At 42.1% G+C, this 15075-nt stretch overlaps 1 protein-coding gene across 1 annotated transcript in view; it reads right to left on the bottom strand.

Annotated features, from left to right (window-relative positions):
• LOC139469610 (uncharacterized) overlaps positions 1–15075 on the bottom strand; it is a 447403-nt gene that overhangs the window by 154598 nt on the left and 277730 nt on the right. The window lies entirely within an intron of this gene.

Genomic DNA, 15075 nt, shown 5'->3' on the forward strand with positions numbered 1-15075 from the left:
CTATCTACAAGTTACATTAATTACAGGTGGCCGTGATATAGCTGGAATATTGCTGACTCTCTACAAGTTACATTAATTACAGGTGGCCGTGATATAGCTGGAATATTGCTGACTATATACAAGTTACATTAATTACGGGTGGCCGTGATAAAGCTGGAATATTGCTGACTATATACAGGTTATATTCATGACAGGTGGCCGTGATATAGCTGGAATATTGCTGACTATATACAAATTACATTAATTACGGGTGGCCGTGATATAGTTGGAATATTGCTGACTATATACAAGTTACATTAATTACAGGTGGCCGTGATATAGCTGGAATATTGCTGACTATATACAGGTTATATTCATGACAGGTGGCCGTGATAAAGCTGGAATATTGCTGACTATCTACAAGTTACATTAATTACAGGTGGCCGTGATATAGCTGGAATATTGCTGACTCTCTACAAGTTACATTAATTACAGGTGGCCGTGATATAGCTGGAATATTGCTGACTATGTAAAGGTTATATTAATGACAGGTGGCCGTGATAAAGCTGGAATATTGCTGACTATATACAGGTTATATTCATGATAGGTGGCCGTGATATAGCTGGTATATTGCTGACTATATACAGGTTATATTCATGACAGGTGGCCGTGATAAAGCTGGAATATTGCTGACTATATACAGGTTATATTCATGACAGGTGGCCGTGATATAGCTGGAATATTGCTGACTCTCTACAAGTTACATTAATTACAGGTGGCCGTGATATAGCTGGAATATTGCTGACTATATACAGGTTATATTCATGACAGGTGGCCGTGATATAGCTGGAATATTGCTGACTATATACAGGTTATACTCATGACAGGTGGCCGTGATAAAGCTGGAATATTGCTGACTATATACAGGTTATATTCATGACAGGTGGCCGTGATATAGCTGGAATATTGCTGACTATATACAAGTTACATTAATTACAGGTGGCCGTGATATAGCTGGAATATTGCTGACTATATACAGGTTATATTCATGACAGGTGGCCGTGATATAGCTGGAATATTGCTGACTATATACAGGTTATATTAATTACAGGTGGCCGTGATATAGCTGGAATATTTCTGACTTTCTACAAGTTACATTAATTACAGGTGGCCGAGATATAGCTGGAATATTGCTGACTATATACAGGTTATATTAATGACAGGTGGCCGTGATATAGTTGGAATATTGCTGACTCTCTACAAGTTACATTAATTACAGGTGGCCGTGATATAGCTGGAATATTGCTGACTATATACAGGTTATATTAATGACAGGTGGCCGTGATAAAGCTGGAATATTGCTGACTCTCTACAAGTTACATTAATTACAGGTGGCCGTGATATAGCTGGAATATTGCTGACTATATACAGGTTATATTAATGACAGGTGGCCGTGATAAAGCTGGAATATTGCTGACTATATACAGGTTATATTCATGACAGGTGGCCGTGATAAAGCTGGAATATTGCTGACTCTCTACAAGTTACATTAATTACAGGTGGCCGTGATATATCTGGAATATTGCTGACTATATACAGGTTATATTCATGACAGGTGGCCTTGATATAGCTGGAATATTGCTGACTCTCTACAAGTTACATTGATTACAGGGGGCCGTGATATAGCTGGAATATTGCTGACTATATACAGGTTATATTCATGACAGGTGGCCGTGATATAGCTGGAATATTGCTGACTCTCTACAAGTTACAGTAATTACAGGTGGCCGTGATATAGTTGGAATATTGCTGACTATATAAAGGTTATATTCATGACAGGTGGCCGTGATATAGCTGGAATATTGCTGACTCTCTACAAGTTACATTCATTACAGGTGGCCGTGATATAGCTGGAATATTGCTGACTCTCTACAAGTTACATTAATTACAGGTGGCCGTGATATAGCTGGAATATTGCTGACTATATACAGGTTATATTCATGACAGGTGGCCGTGATAAAGCTGGAATATTGCTGACTCTCTACAAGTTACATTAATTACAGGTGGCCGTGATATAGCTGGAATATTGCTGACTATATACAGGTTATATTCATGACAGGTGGCCGTGATAAGCTGGAATATTGCCGACTTATTCAGGTTATATTAATTACAGGTTGACCTGATATAGTTGGAATATTGCTGACTACTTCAGATTCTATTAATTACAGGTTGACCTGATATAGCTGGAATATTGCTGACTGTCTACAGGTTACATTAATGACAGATGGGCGTGATGTCCGTGTGTGTATGATTGAATGGGCATATACGTGGATTATTGAATATGTCCGTGTGTGGATTATTGAATGGGTCTATACGTGCATTATTGAATATGTCCGTGTGTGGATTATTGAATGGGTCTATACGTGGATGATTGAATATGTCTATACGTGGATGATGGAATATGTGCATGGGTGGATGATTGAATTTGTCTATACTTGGATTATTGAATGTGTCTATACGTGGATGATTGAATGTGTCTATACGTGGATGATTGAATATGTGCATGGGTGGATGATTGAATTTGTCTATACTTGGATTATTGAATGTGTCCATACGTGGATGATTGAATGTGTCTATACGTGGATGATTGAATATGTGCATGGGTGGATGATTGAATTTGTCTATACTTGGATTATTGAATGTGTCTATACGTGGATTATTGAATTTGTCTAAACGAGGATGATTGAATATGTCTATACGTGGATGATTGAATGGGTCTATACTTGGATTATTGAATGTGTCTATGCGTGGATTATTGAATTTGTCTATACGTGGATGATTGAATATGTCTATACGTGGATGATTGTATTAGTCGACCCGTGGAATATTGAATTTGTCTATACGAGAATTAAAAAATGTGTCTAAACGAGGATGATTGAATATGTCCATGTGTGGATGATTGAATGTGTCCATGTGTGGATGATTGAATATATCCGTGTGTTGATGATTGAATGTGTCTATACGTGGATGATTGAATGTGTCTATACGTGGAAGATTGAATGTGTCTATACGTGGATGATTGAATGGGTCTATACGTGGATGATTGAATATATCCATGTGTGGATGATTGAATGTGTCTATACGTGGATGATTGAATGTGTCTATACGTGGATGATTGAATGGGTCTATACGTGGATGTTTGAATTGGTCTATACGTGGATGATTGAATGGGTCTATACGTGGAAGATGGAATGTGTCTATACGTGGATGATTGAATGGGTCTATACGTGGATGATTGAATGGGTCTATACGTGGATGATTGAGTGGGTCTATACGTGTATGATTGAATGTGTATACGTGGAAGATTGAATGTGTCTATACGTGGATGATTGAATGGGTCTATACGTGGATGATTGAATATGTGCATGGGTGGATGATTGAATTTGTCTATACTTGGATTATTGAATGTGTCCATACGTGGATGATTGAATGTGTCTATACGTGGATGATTGAATATGTGCATGGGTGGATGATTGAATTTGTCTATACTTGGATTATTGAATGTGTCTATACGTGGATGATTGAATGGGTCTATACATGGATGATTGAATGTGTCTATACGTGGACGATTGAATATATCCATGTGTGGCTGATTGAATATGTGCGTGTGTGGATGATTGAATATGTCTATACTTGGATGATTGATTATGTCCGTGTGTGGATGATTGAGTGTGGCTATACGTGAATGATTGATGGGTCTTTACGTTAATGATTGAATATGTCCGTGTGTGTATTATTGAATGTGTCATTACGTGGATGATTGATTATGTCATGGGGTTGTATGTCTTCAGTTGGAAAGAGCGTTTAGAATGCTTCCTTTACAAAATAACAAGAATATTATTAGAAAGTCGGACTATGTCAGACCAGGAGCTGAGCATGAGCAACTCCTACCCCCTCCCCCCACAGCTCTCTGTTCCCCCCTCCTACACAAGGGTCGGGGTAGTCGGCGATTTCAGCTCTCCAACAATACCACATCGAGGCTGAGAGTGTTGCACATGACGACGCTGTTAATGCGACGACTGGTGAGGATGTAAGCGACGGTGTCGGTGTGTTATAGCCAGCCAACGCCGTAAATTCCCTGTAATGAGAGCTCCACTCGTGCAACGATCGTTTCAGTTCCCAGGCCGAGGATGGGAGTACACGTGATGAGGAGAAGACGCTAGACTAATGATCAGCTGGCGTCGCTATCACCGAGCGAGCGGCCGCGTCACCATCTGATTGAATATCGATTCCGCGCGGGCTGCAGTCACCAGCTGATTTGTCAGCTGACTGGCTTCGGAAAAGAGTTATCCCCCTTTCCATGCGCTTCACATCTTGTGTCTGTCTCACTGGCCAATGTGTTTTCACTGACGCTGTTCAGACCAGACCCAGGTTCCCAGGGAGGTGAAGCAGACGTCAAATTAACATTACGATGGTCAATAAACAAACATTTTTTGAACTTTCGAAGACAAAATTATTTTGTCTACACTATTACTAAAGAGTCGTTAAAAAATCTAAAATATCATTGTTCAACGTCGCCGTTAACTACGCAGACGACAAACAGAAAGCCGCGATGATGCTCGCCATCTCGTTATTTCCAATAATCCTTCATAGTGTCACGACCCGTGAAGATTCCGGGGTAGAATAGGTGTTCAGCAACCCATGCTTGCCGTAAAAGGTGACTATGCGTGTCGTAAAAGGATACTAACGGGATCGGGTGGTCAGGCTTGCTGACTTGGTTGATGCATGTCATCGATCCCAATTTGCGTGGATCGATGCTCATGATATTAATCACTGGATTGTCTGTTCCAGACTCAATTGTTTACAGACCGCCGCCATATAGCTGGAATATTGCTGAGTGCGGCGTTAAACAACAAACCAACCAGCCAATCATAGTGTCACACATTCTCTGATACTGAGAAATATACCATAAAATACCACCTCTATCAGTCCAAACCTGCCACAGACTGCGCCAATCTGTCAAAGACAAATCACCCATGTCGAAAGAGCTTAATCAAGGTAACGTAATGGTACAACAACCGTCTTGCCAACTTTACCTGCTCTCAAAATAAGGTCGAGGAAATTCGAAAGAACCCATATTTTATTCGTTTAACAAAATGGAAGAGTGATTGAACTTCCTTCTGTCAAGATGCCACCCCAGCAATACCCAAGCGTTAACCTGCAACCCGGTCAAAGGTCATACGTATATCATTATATCGGGGTACTCAGCAAAGTGTTGCTGAGTATCCAGTTGTGGACATGACCTGTGCGACCCTTGAATGCCACCGTTAAATCTCGTCGTTTCTAATATTCGCCGTTTCTAATAAACGCCATGCTATAGATAGGTAGATGGTACGTGTACGCCATCACGTTGCTATTCAAGCTTAAATCAAACATTAGCAGCCAAGCGTTCCATCGATCACTTAGTTTTCGGCGGCTCGCGAGTTGACTTGACAAGAACTGCTGACGATCGGTACATGCTGGCAGATCGGATGTCTCGCCAGGTCCAGGGCCCCATCATGGACTTCACAGACTTCTACATCTGTAGTCACGGCTCCTTTGCATCATAAGGCCATTCGTCCAGTGCACTCCTACCGAACTGCGGTCTTTCTTGCATAGAACTTCCGATACATGTAACCTTCATAGCCCAATTAAAATCCACGATTACTCTCAATGAATTCCATGTCACCTTCTAAAACCGTTTTGTAGTCTGTCACACAGACTTTGAAACAAATATATCCAACACAGCCCATGCAAATCTTTAATGTTTGGTAAATCTAGATTACTGCAGTATCGGGAAATGAAGAGAGTCTCTGGGCTCCTTTTTATTATATTTTTATCAAGATAATTTAACAACTGTTATTTTTCATTTCAGGGACTAGATGTTAGTCTGACCGTTTTCTTCTTCTGTACTTTATACCAGTAGAAAGGTAAGTGAAGATCTTGGAGATGATGACAAGATTCAAAATGCTCATTGGGCAGTTGTAAAAATCACAAACATACAAAAGTCACAAAATACTGAACTGCTCAAACTTTGCAAAGGATCACCCCTTTAACATGTAGTTCGTCAATCTGTGTACACCTGTTGAAATAGTGAAAGACAATATTGCGTGAAGACATGTTTATTGAACAAAAATCCGTTGTCATGTGCAACACCATGCCAACAAACAACATGTGACCAACAATCAGTCAGTTCGCCCTTCAAAATGAGAGTATGTGACCAAAACTGAATCGTTAGGTGAGTGTTTTTGCTGATGTTTGAAACACCTAGCAGGTGGTCACATTCATCAGCGCCGGTGTTAATTTGGTGATAACTATAAATTGCTCGCGCACTATCACTTCAGCTGGTAACCTCTGGCAACATACTATTATTATTATTATTATAATAATAAAATGTGATTCATTTGAAGGTGCGAATGACAACCATGCTACCTATTGTTAACCGATGTGCGTTTTGTGGAATATATATGAAAATATACTAATATGTAATATTTGAACATGTCGTCTGTTTAAAGTGCAGTAATTGGAATATATAATAAGTGAATTATCCTAAAGTGTTCCCCTGTATAGGTGGCGCCTGGTAGATCGTGTTGGGACAAAACCCCTGGGTCATCTCGCCCCACAGTGGCGTCTGGTACATCGTGTGGGACAATATTCCTGGGTCACCTCGCCCCACAGTGGCGCCTGGTAGATCGTGTTGGGACAACACCCCTGGGTCACCTCGCCCCACAGTGGCGTCTGGTAGATCGTGTTGGGGACAACACCCCTGGGTCATCTCGCCCCACAGTGGCGTCTGGTAGATCGTGTTGGGACAACACCCCTGGGTCATCTCGCCCCACAGTGGCGTCTGGTAGATCGTGTTGGGACAACACCCCTGGGTCATCTCGCCCCACAGTGGCGCCTGGTAGATCGTGTTGGGACAACACCCCTGGGTCATCTCGCCCCACAGTGGCGTCTGGTAGATCGTGTTGGGACAACACCCCTGGGTCACCCCGCCCCACAGTGGCGTCTGGTAGATCGTGTTGGGACAACACCCCTGGGTCACCTCGCCCGACAGTGGCGTCTGGTAGATCGTGTTGGGGACAACACCCCTGGGTCATCTCGCCCGACAGTGGCGTCTAGGAGATGGTGGGGGTGTCAATACCTCTGGGTCATCTTTTTTCCAAAGTGGCGCCTGGGAGATCGTGTTGATTGTAATCTGTGGAATCTGGCGGAAGTGGAGTGAAGCAATCTTACACATAAAACTGAAATCAAGATAACATACACCATGCAGCATTGTACCGTACCGCGTGCTATATATAACCTCTATATACCACACAGGCACACGCAGCACAGCGTCACGTCGTAGAATCTGTGATACACAACCACCTCTATACACCACACGGGCACACGCAGCACAGCGTCACGTCGTAGAATCTGTAATAGACGACCACCTCAATACACCACACGGGCACACGCAGCACAGCGTCATGTCGTAGAATCTGTAATAGACGACCACCTCTATACACCACACAGGCACGCGCAGCACAGCGTCACGTCGTAGAATCTGTAATAGACGACTACCTCAATACACCACACGGGCACTCGCAGCACAGCGTCACGTAGTAGAATCTGTAATAGACGGCCACCTCAATAAACCACACAGGCACACGCAGCACAGCGTCACGTCGTAGAATATGTGATACACAACCACCTCTATACACCACACAGGCACACGCAGCACAGCGTCACGTCGTAGAATCTGTAATAGACGACCACCTCAATACACAACCACCTCAATACACCACACAGGCACACAAGGTCACCACATGGACAATACCTGGAGCAATGTTCACATCACAGGCATTATCCATACTGAGTATATATGAACTTTCAGTATTACAGGACCTCCCCTCACCCAGTATTACAGGACATCACCCAGTATTACAGGACCTCCCCTCACCCAGTATTACAGGACCTCACCCAGTATTACAGGACTTCCCCTCACCCAGTATTACAGGACCTCCCCTCACCCAGTATTACAGGACATCACCCAGTATTACAGGACCTCCCCTCACCCAGTATTACAGGACCTCCACTCACCCAGTATTACAGGACCTCCACTCACCCAGTATTACAGGACCTCCCCTCACCCAGTATAACAGGACCTCCCCTCACCCAGTATTACAGGACCTCCCCTCACCCAGTATTACAGGACCTCCCCTCACCAAGTATTACAGGACCTCCCCTCACCCAGTATTACAGGACCTCCCCTCACCCAGTATTACAGGACCTCCCTTTACCCAGTATTGCAGGACCTCCCCTCACCCAGTATTACAGGACCTCCCCTCACCCAGTATTACAGGACCTACCCTCACCCAGTATTACAGGACCTCCCCTCACCCAGTATTACAGGACCTCCACTCGACCAGTATTACAGGACCTCCCCGCACCCAGTATTACAGAACCTCCCCTCACCCATTATTACAGGACCTCCCCTCACCCAGTATTACAGGACCTCCACTCACCCAGTATTACAAGACCTCCCTTTACCCAGTATTACAGGACCTCCCCTCACCCAGTATTACAGGACCTCCCCTCACCCAGTATTACAAGACCTCCCCTCACCCAGTATTACAGGACCTCCCCTCACCCAGTATTACAGGACCTCCCATCACCCAGTATTACAGGACCTCCCCTCACCAAGTATTACAAGACCTCCCTTTACCCAGTATTCCAGGACTTCCATTCACCCAGTATTACAGGACCTCCCCTCACCCAGTATTACAGGACCTCCCCTCACCCAGTATTACAGGACCTCCCCTCACCCAGTATTACAATACCTCCCTTTACCCAGTATTACAGGACATCACCCAGTATTACAGGACATCAGCCAGTATTACAGGACATCACCTAGTATTTCAGGACATCACCCAGTATTACAGGACATCACCTCACCCAGTATTATCTGGAATCTGGAGCTTTATCTGAATGCTGGATAGTTTATTCCGAAACAAACAGTTTATATTTACATATTTAGCAATCTTAAACAACTAGAAGCTTTTAACGTTATTATTATACACATTGCAGGCAGGCTATTTGTGTTAATCTTCAGTTTCCGAGTTCACAATACGAAATGTGTTTTCATAACCCGCAATCTACACAGACGGCACTTGAGTCTCTTGGTCACGTGACCAGCTTGCAGAACATGTGTGCACGACATGCTATCTGTATATGATGTACCTCGATATGACGCTGCCTCAGCTCCATGTGGCTCACACCGGAGTCGGTCTTGTCACGTACTGTCTGTCAGATGCGGTGAGGCAGTCACGGTGGTGCTGTCACGCCACCGCTACACAGCACCCCCCAGTGCAGGCCCCCTCGCACTGCCGGTAGACCACATACTACGGTCCGCTCAGGGTGCTGGCTAATTTCCCCCTTGCGTCTGGGTCATGTGACATTGCCGTAAAAGATGACTATGCTTGTAACAGGTGACTAACAGGATCGGGTGGTCAGGCTTGCTGACTTGGTTGATGCATGTCATCGTATCCCAATTGCGTGGTTCGATGCTCATGATGTCAATCACTGGATTGTCTGGTCCAGACTCGATTATTTACAGTCCGCCGTCATATGGCTGGAATATTGGTGAGTGCAGCGTTAAAAAACAAACAAACAAACAAATACTTGACGTGTCGGGTCATGTGACAACCAATACTGCACGTGTCGGGTCATGTGACTACCAATACTGGATGTGTTGGGTCATGTGACTACCAATACTGCACGTGTCGGGTCATGTGACTACCAATACTGGACGTGTTGGGTCATATGACTTAACCAAAACTGGACATGTCGGGTCATGTGACTACCAATACTGCCCGTGTCGGGTCATTAGACTACCAAAGCTGGACATGTAGGGTGAATGTTACTACCAGTACTGGTCGTGTCGGGTCATGTGACTACCAAAACTGGACATGTCGGGTCATGTGACATTACCAATACTGGGCGTGTCGGGTCATGTGACTACCAAAGTTGGACGTGTCGGGTCATGTGACTACCAAAGCTTGACGTGTCGGGTCATGTGACTACCAATACTGTTCACAGACTACTCTGAGATAGATGACGCACCTGTATTAATTAACTTAGCCCCATTTTACAACTGCGATGACTTTAATTGATATTTAATTAAATATCGTACATGTGTACAAGGTTAGACAGACAAACGGGTGATACTGACGGCTGCAGGCAGTTAAAAGCGCTTTGTGGATATCTCCGGACATCAAACTCCATAACAGGGCGTGTGGATGTGGCTTGTTATGTCCCCACTACAGTACATACAGCATACAACGGACGTTATTGCCCTGTTATAGGTCCTACGTTGTTACGTCACGGGTTAGTCGTGGTGTTGTCAGTCTTTAGACAGTATTGATTAGTCATAAACCCGACTGAATATCACGCAGTCAAAACTACTGTGTATAGTGCTGGCAATTATCGTGTAAATTTCTCTTTAGTGTCATGCATTTCGGGCTCGAAAAAGGTCGCTACAAACCAACACTGTATCCCTGGTTACTGGAGATGGTAAAACGTTTGAATTAACACACTGACTGGTGAATGTACGTTCTGAGAGCCTATATATATCACGTATATATTATCACATTTTGTCACAGAGGGCTAAACACCGACGCGTTTGGTCACATAATGTCACCTAATGTCACAAAATGTCGCAAACTGTCACAACATGTCATATATTGTTGCATATTGTAACACACATTGCCACACATTTTCGGATAATTCACATACTGTCTCATATTGTTACATGCTGTCAAATAGTTTGGCACACTTCCAAAATGCGTCACATACTGGCTGATATTGTTAGGAAATGTCACATTATGCCTTATATTGCTGTAAAATGGCACATACTGTCTGACATTCTTACAAAATGTCACATCCTGCCTCATTTTGAAACAAAACGTCACGCGCTGTCTCATATTCTTACAAAATGTCACATACTGTCTCACATTGTTACAAAATGTCACAGTATGCCTCATATTGTTACAAAATGTCTCATACTGTCTCATATTGTTACCAAATGTCACATACTGTCTCATATTGTTAAAGAATGTCACATACTGTCTCATATTGTTGCATACTGTCAAATAGTGTGGCAGACTCCCAAAATGCGTCACCTACTCCTTTCACATTATAAACTACGGTCATAAAATATCACACACTGTCTCTGTCGAGTAAACACTATATTGTAACATGTTGGCTCGTTCTGTAATGTACTGCATAACGTGAACACTATATTGTAACATGTTGGCTCGTTCTGTAATGTACTGCATAACGTGAACACTATATTGTAACATGTTGGCTCGTTCTGTAATGTACTGCATAACGTGAACACTATATTGTAACATGTTGGCTCGTTCTGTAATGTACTGCATAACGTGAACACTATATTGTAACATGTTGACTCGTTCTGTAATGTACTGCATAAAGTTATACACTATATTGTAACATGTTGACTCGTTCTGTAATGTACTGCATAACGTGAATACTATATTGTAACATGTTGACTCGTTCTGTAATTTACTGCATAACGTGAACACTATATTGTAACATGTTGACTCGTTCTGTAATGTACTGCATAACGTGAACACTATATTGTAACATGTTGGCTCGTTCTGTAATGTACTGCATAAAGTTATACACTATATTGTAACATGTTGACTCGTTCTGTGATGTACTGCATAACGTGAACACTATATTATAACATGTTGGCTCGTTCTGTAATGTACTGCATAACGTGAACACTATATTATAACATGTTGTCTCGTTCTGTAATGTACTGCATAACGTGAACACTATATTGTAACATGTTGACTCGTTCTGTAATGTACTGCATAACGTGAACACTATATCATAACATGTTGACTCGTTCTGTAATGTACTGCATAACGTGAACACTATATTGTAACATGTTGGCTCGTTCTGTAATGTACTGCATAACGTGAACACTATATTATAACATGTTGACTCGTTCTGTAATGTACTGCATAACGTGAACACTATATTGTAACATGTTGGCTCGTTCTGTAATGTACTGCATAACGTGAACACTATATTGTAACATGTTGGCTCGTTCTGTAATGTACTGCATAACGTGAACACTATATTGTAACATGTTGGCTCGTTCTGTAATGTACTGCATAACGTGAACACTATATTGTAACATGTTGGCTCGTTCTGTAATGTACTGCATAACGTGAACACTATATTGTAACATGTTGGCTCGTTCTGTAATGTACTGCATAACGTGAACACTATATTGTAACATGTTGGCTCGTTCTGTAATGTACTGCATAACGTGAACACTATATTGTAACATGTTGGCTCGTTCTGTAATGTACTGCATAACGTGAACACTATATTGTAACATGTTGACTCGTTCTGTAATGTACTGCATAACGTGAATACTATATTGTAACATGTTGACTCGTTCTGTAATGTACTGCATAAAGTTATACACTATATTGTAACATGTTGACTCGTTCTGTAATGTACTGCATAACGTGAATACTATATTGTAACATGTTGACTCGTTCTGTAATTTACTGCATAACGTGAACACTATATTGTAACATGTTGGCTCGTTCTGTAATGTACTGCATAACGTGAACACTATATTGTAACATGTTGGCTCGTTCTGTAATGTACTGCATAACGTGAACACTATATTGTAACATGTTGACTCGTTCTGTAATGTACTGCATAACGTGAATACTATATTGTAACATGTTGACTCGTTCTGTAATGTACTGCATAAAGTTATACACTATATTGTAACATGTTGACTCGTTCTGTAATGTACTGCATAACGTGAATACTATATTGTAACATGTTGACTCGTTCTGTAATTTACTGCATAACGTGAACACTATATTGTAACATGTTGACTCGTTCTGTAATATACTGCATAACGTGAACACTATATTGTAACATGTTGACTCGTTCTGTAATGTACTGCATAAAGTTATACACTATATTGTAACATGTTGACTCGTTCTGTAATGTACTGCATAACGTGAACACTATATTATAACATGTTGACTCGTTCTGTAATGTACTGCATAACGTGAACACTATATTATAACATGTTGACTCGTTCTGTAATGTACTGCATAACGTTACACACTATATTGTAACATGTTGTCTCGTTCTGTAATGTACTGCATAACGTTACACACTATATTGTAACATGTTGGCTCGTTCTGTAATGTACTGCATAAAGTTATACACTATATTATAACATGTTGACTCGTTCTGTAATGTACTGCATAACGTGAATACTATATTGTAACATGTTGACTCGTTCTGTAATGTACTGCATAAAGTTATACACTATATTGTAACATGTTGACTCGTTCTGTAATGTACTGCATAACGTGAACACTATATTGTAACATGTTGACTCGCTCTGTAATGTACTGCATAACGTGAACACTATATTGTAACATGTTGGCTCGTTCTGTAATGTACTGCATAACGTTACCCACTATATTGTAACATATTGGTCTTTCTGTAATGTACTGTCGCATGTCACATCGTACACATACTATAAACGTATAAACGTGCTTGTAGTGTACTGCCGCATAATGTCCAACGTAGTCACACATTGTGGCAAACTGTCACATACTGCTGCATTCCATCACACATTGTGGAAAGATCAGTATCACATATCGTATCACACACTGTGACAGATTACACAGGAGCCACATACATGTACAGTCACTCGCTGCCTCACTTGTTTACACAACAGTCTCGACGGCTATAAATGATTCACTGAATAAACTGAGCAAAGCATGGTTTGGTTAGGTCAGATGGCGACAGTGTTGTAAAGAATCACAACTGGCGTCCGAGCTTCAAGTATCGCCAGTAGAGGGCGCTGTGCGCTGTCGTCAAGTGGAGCAGGTCATGGCGAATTGGACTCCACCCGTACATGAGACTTCCGGGTGGCCCGAGGGAACGTTGAAAGTAGCCGATGTGTTTCCTGCATGCATTGCATGGGTTGGGCGGCTGCACCATTATATGAATGAGAAATACAGCTGAGAACGCTCTATTTTTTCAACGAAGAGGACTATTGATATCTCTCATCTCGCTCAAACATTCCTCATGATTGAATATTCAATAACTTTGATATCTGTAATTATAGCGGAAGCACTCGCGTTTCCCCGTTGTTATGATAATGAACAAACCAATTCACTATCTGAAATTTGTTCTGGCAGGAAAAGGCAGTTCCTACATATGATTGAACATAAAATCAAATCAGAAAATTGCTTTTGAAAATCGACCCCAAACAGGCATTACAGAGCTTGGTCAATGTGTGCTGCATATATTGACAACACACTGATTGTTTCTACATTCTGTTTACAAAATAACGCGATTCGCATGCAGTCACAAGAATGTTTGACAGGCAAACCATTGTTCAGTGCCAGGGCGACCCCGGAGGCAATTCAGCATCTCTATTAGAGTCGTTTTGAGAAAGTTAGTGGAGTTCTGTAATGTTAATGTTCCCAGCAGTCCGCCTACAGCCAGCATCTCGTCTTCACACATTGATTTTCTTCACAGGTAGGGATAGGCGCACCACTGCGCCTAATGGTTCGGTATCTCGAGCACAAGACTCAATTAGCTCAGATTACAGGGGTGAACAAAAATAGTGGTAAATCAACCACTAATCTATAGACACAAATCCAGTGAACAGATGTAATTCGTCTTGCACATCAGTGAGTCAGTCCAGATACAGCTGTAGTTCGTCCTACACATCTAACATACTCCGCTCGATTCTACAGTCTATTGACGTGATTTCAAACACCAAGTATCTAACACACTCCGCTCCATTCTACATTCTATTGACGTGATTCCAAACACCAAGTATCTAACCTACACCGCTCCATTCTACATTCTATTGACGTGTTTCCCAACATCAAGTATCTAACACTCCCCGCTCCTTTCTACATTCTACTGACGTGATTCCAAACACCAAGTATCTAACATACTCCGCTCCATTCTACGGTCTATTGA

This window comes from Haliotis cracherodii, unplaced genomic scaffold, assembly GCF_022045235.1.
Source record: "Haliotis cracherodii isolate W230 unplaced genomic scaffold, xgHalCrac1.p SCAF_2, whole genome shotgun sequence".
NCBI lineage: Eukaryota > Metazoa > Mollusca > Gastropoda > Lepetellida > Haliotidae > Haliotis > Haliotis cracherodii.